Source organism: Pseudophryne corroboree, chromosome 5 (assembly GCF_028390025.1).
Source record: "Pseudophryne corroboree isolate aPseCor3 chromosome 5, aPseCor3.hap2, whole genome shotgun sequence".
NCBI classification, from domain to species: Eukaryota; Metazoa; Chordata; class Amphibia; order Anura; family Myobatrachidae; genus Pseudophryne; species Pseudophryne corroboree.
In genome coordinates, this window is record NC_086448.1 from 177,372,200 (window position 1) to 177,382,671 (window position 10,472).

Below are 10,472 nucleotides of genomic sequence, written 5' to 3' on the forward strand. Positions count from 1 at the left end.
TCATACATTGGACTTTCTGCCCCTTCTGTTTGGGTTTTTTGTACAATAACATTTTTGGTCCTTTTAAACACTTGGCGTGGGACGCGACATTATTGTGGAGTATCAGAGGTCTTACATTGAATAAGAAGGCTTTGGGTGACTGTTCTTATGGAGGCCACCAAGAGAAAGATACCTTGATGTGCTTTGACAACTGCAACAACACTGTGAGTTGGGGTACGCAAACCGTGTTTATAATCTAGAAATATCTAACAATACCTTGATGTGCTTACGTTTTACCGATTTCTAGTAAGTCGGGTACGTTTATATCACACCTTCATAGTGGTAGTACATAATTGTGAAAAAGCACGCATTGCCATAACTTGGATTATTATTTCCAAGTATTTATGACGGATTATACTACACATTGGATATTTCTTGTCCTTCTTTTTGATACATATACGAGTTGGATGTTGTGATTCGATCGGCTTGAAGAAATCTTATGGAAAACACGTTAAAGATACCTTGATGTGCTTCATAACCTCCAGTAACACTGTGAGTGGGGTATGCCTACTTTCCGGCTAAAGATACCGTTTAAGCTTGCTTTATAATTGGCCCATAGTGAGTGTGGTACGCTCCGCATTGCCCATACATCACTTTCAATTTAACCGATAAACCACGGCTAATAGTTTTGTTTTTTTATAAAATTGTATGTTGCATAACTTTGTTAAGGTTGAATACAAACCACTTTATTCACGTAATAGTCACGTTCACATGAACACTGTGTAAAAACCGGTATTACACTATTTTTTTCTTTTCTTTAAACTTTTTTTTTTGCATACACTTCGTCACTTTTGAGTGGTAATCAAGCACGGAGTGGATCAAGAGAGAAATATTGGGAGCATCCACTGGAAAGTAATGTACCTCATATATAAGAACTTTGTACCAATTTAAAGCTCCCAGGGCAGACATTCTGTTCATAAGCAGTAAGGGTTGAGAACATCTCCAGATCCTCTCTCATTATTTCCTACTATATAATTTCATGCATAGGTGCACTCTCATTGGTGTACAGACCACATAAATCTCTACTACCATACCACGCTGTCAGCGCCCAATCTCGTTCGATCTTGGAAGCTAAACAGCGTTGGGCCGGGTTAGTATCAGGAGAGGAGACTACCTGGGAATACCCGGTGTTGTAGAGCAGGAATTATTTTCCTTCTCTATGTGACAAGAGACACCAACAGCAGCATCACCACTAATTCTATCCAGCATTTCTCTATTATTGTGATTAGCCATTTCATTCCCTGATTACAGTTTAATGCCTTTAATTTTGTCTGCAAATATGGTATTTGTCTACTACTCAGGTATCGGATTATCAGTTTGGTGACCATTGATTACAACTTAAATCTAAGTGAAGAGATTTGGACTTCTCTATAATACCTTGATTGGCCACCCCCGGTCCCAATAATACAGAAACCCTGTACTGGTCAGGGGAAATGGGGGTATGACAATTCAGTGTCTACAACCTTTCCGAACACTCTTTGAAATAAAGAGACCAGAACATTTTAACATTTTTTGTAAATTCTTTATTTCTTTATATGGATCTTTTGGATGGGTGATTAAGGTTTAATGTTATCATTAAAAGTTATGTTTTAAATATTTCTTAACTTACATTACCTGACAAACTTTCTTTCTACAAGAGTGCGCCCACACAAGAGCTTTCTTTTCTCTCCCATTGTAAGTCAACATCTCCAGATAGACAGTGGCCCAGAAGGGGGATGCTATTGAAGTCTTCAGTAATGGTGGGGAGAGGGAGGGCAAGGAAGTTGGGATTTATAGTAAGGAGAAACAAGCGAAAAGGGAAGAAAGGAACAGAGGGAGGGGAGAGAGTGGTAGGAAAAAGAAAGGAATAATAATACAAATAAATGAATAAAATGAAAAGCTGGATTTAGGAGTGGGTAGGACTGGAGTGTGGGGGGAGAAAGAATAAAGAGAAATTCGGGTAGGGGCAAATGCCAGTTTGAGAGGGAGTGAAGGGCCTAATTCAGACCTGATCGCTGTTGTGCAAAATCGCATAGCGGCCGGTTATTGAACGACTGCATATGTGTTCGGATCGTAATGCGCAAGCGCGAGGCCAAACTGCAAAAAAAATCTGCATCTTTTTTGACCGCTAGGCGAAGGCAGGTGGATTGACAGGAAGTGGTCGTTTGGGGTGGTAACTGCCCGTTTTCTTGGAGTGTCAGGAAAAACGCAGGCGTTCCCAAGCGTTTTCATGGAGGGTGTGTAACGTCAGCTCTGGCACGATCAGACGGTTTCTTTTGCACTGTGGGGGTGATTCAGACCTGATCGCTGGGCTGCTAAAATTGTTGTCCTGCGATCAGATAGTCGCCGCCCAAGGGAATTGTATATTCGCTGTGCAAGTGTGCAAACGCATGTGTACGCCGAGCTGCTAAAAATCCCTTAGTCAGCGGACAGCTGCAAATCCGTTCGCACCTCATTCACCAGTGAATGGTTTTTACCACTGTGTGCAGTCTGTGCACAGCCCAGGACTTACGCCTACAGAGCGATGAGAACAGGCTGATCGGGGCCGGAGCTGACGTAACACACCCTCCCTGAAAACGCTTGGGAACGTCTGCGTTTTCCCTGACACTCCTAGAAAACGGTCAGTTACCACCCACAAACGACCACTTTCTGTCAATCAGCATGCGAATGGCTGTGCGATTAGACTTTTCGCACTAGCCTGTCAATGACCGGAGTTGACTGCTGTTGTTTGCTGACGGGAGTGCGCATTGCGTTGCATATGCATGTGCAGTCTATTGCTAATCTCCCGCTGTGCAAAAACGCACAGCAGCGATCAGATCTGATTCGGGCGCTGTAGGAGTAAGTCCTGGTCTACGCAAAGCCGGCCCTAACCAATATGATGCCCTAGGCAAGATTTTGGCTGGTGCCCCCTAGCACCACCGCTGGTTCCAGTGAGATGCTGAAATGCATGCAATGCAAGGGGAGCAAATACATTTATATTTTCTCTGTGCAGGGTAAATACTGGCTGCTTTTGCATGTAGCCTACAAATGTTAGACAGCTTTATTTTTACACTGCAATTTAGATTTCAGTTTGAACACACCCCACCCAAATCTAACTCTGCAGATGCTACATCTGCCACACCTGCAGTGCAACATGGTTTTACCCTGTTGCTTGCTTTTTTGTTTTACTTAGAAACATAAATCAGACCCTCAAGCAGATAAATCCTTCCCAACCATCTATTTAAAGTTGCATACACACTAGTAGATTTTGAGCTCAGAGTAGCTCACTTTTGGCGTTTTGAGCTACATTGAACTCAAAACCTCCTAGTGTGTATGGCCGGGCGATGAGCGGTGAGAGCTGATGCGCGCTCCCTCATCATTGCTGGCTGCCGTCCGTATGCCTGTTTTACTGGCCTAGTGAACCACTTTCCACAGTCTCCTACTGTTGAAAGGGGTTCATCTGCATGAACAACGCTGGGCCAGGTGAAAATCGCTCAGAGTGTATGCACTGAGCGATTATCCTGCCAGCGATGTTCACATCATCTCTGTGCATACACATTAGGCAAAAATGCCCACCTTTATGAAAAGATTCCATGTACAATCCACTTGACCAACTGAATGATGTACATAGTATGTGCCATTCACTTTCCAGTCACAGAGGGTTGTGAAGGACTTCTCACCAAAAATTGTTGGAAATACAAAAAGCAAATAAATCAAATGAATACTTAAAAAAAAAATTTGATGAAAGATTTATTTTTAAATCATGGATGTTCTGTTCTAATTAAATTTAAATGTATTTTATACCTCTCAAGAGTGTTAATATAATAAGTGGTCCTCTTAGGAGCTTAATATCCTTGATCCCTGTCAATAATTATAGCGGGTGACTAATAAAGTCTGATGACTAGCATTTTTTAATCTATACATTCTTATGCTGTCTCATTAACTATAATGAATGGATTGGCTCAGTGCAGAATCAGCTGAAAGGCTCAATGTTAATCAAGGACGCGCAAAATAAGTTTCCATTTTTTTCCAACTTTGCCTGTTGCTCTTTTCACATTCCTACTGGCAGATTCACGGTCTCTGGCTTATTTATGGCTCTATTCGGCTAAACTCTTCACTTCCTCCATTTTCATGCAATCGCCTTATTTATTGCTACATTGTATTTTTCTTGAAATTTCTTTCCTTTGGGTTATGTCAAATTGTAAAAAATATCATCTTTCCAATGTTACATTAGATTGAGACAGGAAGCTGCTGACTCCCATGAATTGATTTGAAGGACTCTCAGATGCCTCAGTTTAACTCTTCTAGTTCTGTAGCCTAATTCAGAGAATGTAGGGATATATAGCAATCTTGTTTAGATAGATTGACTATAATAACAAACAACGAAAAAAATCAGTCAACAAAATTTAGATGGGGTGCTGAGCAAACATTTTAGAAGGAATTCAATTGATAGTGATGAACTGCTGGACATTATCATGATATGATAATGTAGCTGCAAACATCTATTGCAACAGAAATCTTAAAGTACACACAACCCCCCCCCCCCCCCACACACACACACACACACTCGCAGACTGCCACCCCCCTCTACACAAGCACAGTGAGTGGGCAGGGTCAATTTGCAAAGCCACGCTGCCATATATCCATATCCTGGCAAATCGGGACGTGGCCTTATGATGACATTTTCCGGCCACCATGACGTCTGTAACCAATCCCCAGTAAGGATGGGGTATATGGGGAAATGAAATCATTCATTAGCCACATTTAGCTGCGTACTGTTGGCTGCCGGGTCATCCCAACTGACTTGCAGAACACCATATGGGATGATCATGGGTACAAATCAGACGACGAGTACAATATGTTGCTCCAATCCGTGGGATCGGACAACATATCATCTGATGCGTACCCAGCCATAACGAATTATACATTTTGTGGACACCATTGACAAAGAGTCCCCGGTGAGTACAGGTACCTTTTTCTTCTGCGTACCAGTCCCTTTAAAGTATTGTTAGATTTCTTAGTGAAGATTTGTCCACTCAATGTTTGTTTCTAAGGAGATAATATCCAAGTGCAAGGTGATTAAATTGAGCTTCTTGGTAATATTCAAGGAGAAGTGGCACCATCAATACTTCACTGGTGGTTTGGTAATTAATATTCATTGCCCTACAGATTAACAGATTTTTAATTTTAGGATTTAATTATTTAAAGGGTATGGGACACAAATGACATGCTCGGGAGAATGTCCACTTGACTGTACTGATCAGTATGATCAATGATATGGTGTATCTGTTCTGAAACCCTGCCAAAGGCCTTATGTGCATCCAGAGACAACAGGAGCAACTGGGATTACCTGCATTTAGAGATTTACCAAGATTATAATCCCTCTGGTGCTATTATAATCCTGGCACTGTGTGATGAGGTCCACCTGGTCCTAGTTACTGTTTTCCTATGTTGGTGAATGTTGCTATAGCTGTTTAGCCTTCTGTATTTAGGGGTAGCATGAAGCGAATGTATATAAAAAAATTGAACCTTTCATACAATCTTGAAAAAGTGTTAATCAGCAGCGGCTCCTACCTTGTTGGAGGAGGAGGGCTGCTGCTGCCAGGTCTCCTCCCCTTGTCCCCAACACGGCCTACACCTTTGTCCCGGCATCTGTGCTTTGTACAGTTCACAGATACCGGTACCCGGCTCATGCGCAGTAGCATCAATGGTACTGCGCATGCGCAAAACCACAGTTTCTATGGACTGCATCAGCTGCAGCCTATAGAGGCTGGCTAGCGCTGACGAGGCAGGGAGCTGGCTTTCTAGAGGAAGCTCTCTACCTATTGCAGCCCGGTCTGGCAGTCCCGGAGGGAGGAAACACCTCCCAATGCGACGGCCTGTAGTGTCTGTGACTGTCAGCTTGGTCTTTTAATAGGAAGTCACTGCCAGACACAGTCTCACGGACTGCATCTGGCTTCACTGACACTGAGCTAGCTGGGTGGCGGATTTTGCCTGAATGGCTGCAGTCCTGTCAATTCATATTGCATGCATAATCAAGATAATGTTCCACCACAGCTGTCTACTGTCCCTAATTCCAGGACCAGACTAAAGTGTCTATTTACTAAGCCTTGGACAGAGATAAAGTGGATGGAAACAAATTACCAGCCAACCAGCTCCTGTTATTTTTCAAAAACAGCCTGTAGCACATCTGTAACATGTTAGGAGCTGATTGGCTAGGACTTTACCTCCATCTACTTATTCTCCATCCAAGGCTTAGTAAATAGACCCCATAAAATATTAAAGATTTGTCTCTAAAATAGTCTACGTGCCTGATTCCGAGGTGCAGACACAGCTGTGGCTGAGGGGTCTATTTACTAGGCTCCTGTAATTTTTCAAACCCAGCCAGTGACATGCCAGGTAGTTGCTGATTGGCTGGTAATTTATCTCCGTGCACTTTTTCTCTAACGTCCTAGTGGATGCTGGGGACTCCGTCAGGACCATGGGGAATAGCGGCTCCGCAGGAGACAGGGCACAAAAAGTAAGCTTTTAGGATCACATGGTGTGTACTGGCTCCTCCCCCTATGACCCTCCTCCAAGCCTCAGTTAGGTTTTTGTGCCCGTCCGAGCAGGGTGCAATCTAGGTGGCTCTCTTAAAGAGTTGCTTAGAAAAAGTTTTTAGGTTCTTTATTTTCAGTGAGTCCTGCTGGCAACAGGCTCACTGCTACGAGGGACTTAGGGGAGAGAAGTGAACTCACCTGCGTGCAGGATGGATTGGCTTCTTAGGCTACTGGACACCATTAGCTCCAGAGGGAGTCGGAACACAGGTCTCGCCCTGGGGTTCGTCCCGGAGCCGCGCCGCCGACCCCCCTTGCAGATGCTGAAAATTGAAGAGGTCCGGAACCAGGCGGCAGAAGACTTTCAGTCTTCATCAGGTAGCGCACAGCACTGCAGCTGTGCGCCATTGTTGTCAGCACACTTCACACAGCGGTCACGGAGGGTGCAGGGCGCGGGGGCGCCCTGGGCAGCAATGTATAATACCTGTATGGCGAAAAATACATCACATATAGCCCTTGAGGCTATATGGATGTATTTAACCCCTGCCAGACATCTCAAACTCCGGAGAAGAAGCCCGCCGAAAAGGGGGCGGGGTCTATTCTCCTCAGCACACAGCGCCATTTTCCCTCACAGAAATGCTGGTGGGAAGGCTCCCATGCTCTCCCCTGCACTGCACTACAGAAACAGGGTTAAAAACAGAGAGGGGGGGCACTGATTTGGCGATATGAATATATATTAAATGCTATAAGGGAGGAACACTTATATAAAGGTTGTCCCTGTATAATTATAGCGTTTTGGTGTGTGCTGGCAAACTCTCCCTCTGTCTCCCCAAAGGGCTAGTGGGTCCTGTCCTCTATCAGAGCATTCCCTATGTGTGTGCTGTATGTCGGTACTGTTGGTATAGTGCGATGGATCGATACCATAGGTGTGCAGTGGGGAGCCTTAGATAAAGTATTACCTCAGGAGTTACCTTGTATACAGACAGAACGAGACTTGAGATGTATATCTTGTTTATATAGTACTGAAAATAGCAGGATCAATACAACAGGTTTCAGTATCATCAGCTTATCTCCTTCTCCCTCAGAGACTCTTCTAGAATAACCACATGTGAGGTAAAACAAACAAGTACATAACATATGCAACAGACAAACACTACATCTCTGAAAGTATACAGCGCCATCTGCTGCCCCTGTACGGTAACTACATGCATATGAACAAAACCATAGTCTGTTGTCCATATTTCAACACCCCTTCTCAACAGACTGGGTTTCTTCAGTTAGACCCATCTTTGACGTAAGTCTCCAATGTCTCTCTCTGGTAAGAGGCTTAGTCATGATATCAGCTGTCATATCTTCTGTTGGGCAATAGTTCAACTCTATAAGACCTTGTTCCTGTAGATCCCTCAGGAAGTGATGCTTGACATCAATGTGCTTGGTTCTTGGGTTCACTCTTTCTGTTTGCGCTAATGCAATGCATCCTTGATTATCCTCATATATCTTGATAGGTTCTTCTTGAGGCATTCCTAGGTCTGATAGTAGTTGCATTAACCATACCACTTCTTGACTTAGTGTGAATGTTCCATCACCTTCTCTTGAGATTTGCATTCCCAAGTAATGCGTTATGTGGCCGAGGTCTTTTGTTTCAAACTGACGGTTTAGTTCTTGTAACAATTCAACTTCGTCCCCTTCTTGTTCGAAACAAACTAGCAAATCGTCCACGTAAATTAATACATAGAACCATCTTTCATCTATCAACTTTGTATAGAGACATGGGTCTGCTTTGCTTCTGATGAATCCCTTTTCTGTCAGAACTCCATTTATCTTTGTATTCCATGCTCTTGCTGCTTGTTTAAGACCATATATACTCTTGTTCAGTTTACATACGTGATCTGGGTTCTGAGAATTCACGAAGCCTGGTGGTTGTTCCATGTATATATCTTCCTTTAGTTCGCCATGTAGGAAAGCCGTCTTTACATCGAAATGTTTCACTTGCATACCCTTTATGGCTGCTGTTAGGAGTAAGGTTCTAATGGTAGTGTGCTTCACAACTGGAGCAAACGTTTCATCATAATCTTCTCCAAATTTCTGTGAATATCCTTTAGCTACAAGTCTTGCCTTGTATCTTTCTATTTTTCCTTCAGAATCATACTTGACCTTAAAAGTCCATTTACATCCTATGGCCTTTTTGTCTAATGGTAGTCTGGTCAATGTCCATGTCTGATTGTCTTCCATTGATTCCATTTCTTCTTTTGCGGCTCCTAGCCATTTCTGTGCTTCTCTTTCAGAAAAATTTGCAATTTCTTCCCATGATGCCGGTTCTTGTATGTTAATGGCTTTTGCTTTGTAAGATAAACGTGTAGGTGCTTTTCCCTTATTTTCTCTTGAAGAGCGTCTCACACCCTCGGATGCACTCTCATGAGTGTCGCTGGTATTTGTCTTGTGTTGTGCTTCAACTTCTTGAATGATCTCTACTTCATCTGTTTCTTTGGATTTGGTGCTTTCTTCTTCTTCAGTAGAGTCTACTGGAGTTATGACATCATCTCGTGTTTCTTCTATGAATGTCACACTGTTGCTTATAACTACCTTTCCAGTTCTTGGATTTAAGATTCTGTAGCCTTTTGAATGTTCACTATAGCCGACTAGAACTCCCTCTTCTGCTCGGTTCTGCAACTTGCTTCGTTTTTCAGCAGGAATGTAAACGAAGGCTCTGCATCCAAAAACTCTAATGTGCTTTAAGCTGGGTTTCTTACCGTGCCACAGCTCATATGGTGTCTTCCTTACTGCTTTGGAAAGTAGTCTGTTTTGAAGATAGGTGGCTGTTGCTGCTGCTTCACCCCAATATTTATCAGGTAGTCCTGAATCCGTAAGCATGCACCTTATCATTTCTGTTAGTGATCTGTTTTTCCTCTCAGATACGCCATTTTGCTCTGGTGTATATGGTACTGTCTTCTGATGCTCAATACCGAGTCCTCTTAAGTACCGTTCTATTTTCTGTCCTGTGAACTCGCCTCCATTGTCGCTGCGAAGAGTTAGCATATTCCTCTTGAACCTGTTTCTGGTCATGTTCACATAGTCTTGCAGCTTTTCAAAGACTTCATCTTTACTTTTTATTAGATAAGTGACTGTGAACCTGGAGTAGTCGTCAATGAATGTCAGCATATACCTTTTGTCTCCTACGGTTCGCGTTTTCATAGGTCCGCATACATCACTATGTACCAGGTCTAGTGGTCTGGAAGCTCTGTTTTCACTTTTCTTAGGAATTGTAATCCTCGTTGCTTTTGCTTTTATACAACATTGACACTTCATCATTTCTGAACAGTCTGACACTTTGAGATCCCTGGCTAGGTCTCTCTTCTGCATTTCCTTTATGCAATCTGGGTGTCTGTGTCCTAATCTTCTATGCCACTTGTGAATACAGTCAGCGTGTTTCTGTGTACTCAGCTTTGCCTGCTGTGCTGCGATATCCAGACAGTATAAATGTTCTTTTATTCTGGCTGTAGCTAGTGTTTCTCTTCCGCTTTGGATAAAACACTTATTATTCTGAAACTTTACAGTAAGTCCTTTTTCTACTAGATTCTTTACTGATAGCAGTGCTCCCTCAAGCTTGGGAACATATAGCACATCTGTTACGGGTATTTCTGTATAGCTGCCATTACCCTTGGAACATAGGAATTTACCATTCCCTTTCCCTTCTGCAATGATATTTGTTCCATCTGCTAGGTAGATTGTTTCTTTATGGTTCAAATCAAGTTCAGTAAAGAAGTCCTTGTTATTTGTCATGTGACTAGTCGCTCCTGAGTCTACATACCACTTTTCTGATAATTGGTTTACTGTCGCTTTAAATGTTCCATTCCAATTGTGTGCTCCTGTATCTGTAAGTGTGGCTTTGGCTCTTTGTTTGTGTAATCTTTCTGGTGGTTTGTACTGCTCTGTCTTCCA

At 42.9% G+C, this 10,472-nt stretch overlaps 1 non-coding gene across 1 annotated transcript; it reads left to right on the forward strand.

The window, feature by feature from the left end:
• Positions 1–1,059: 1,059 nt before the first annotated feature.
• On the forward strand, positions 1,060–1,178 carry LOC134930107 (5S ribosomal RNA). Its single transcript, XR_010178667.1, has one exon. It is a non-coding gene; the product is annotated as a 5S ribosomal RNA (ribosomal RNA).
• The last annotated feature ends 9,294 nt before the right edge of the window (positions 1,179–10,472 follow it).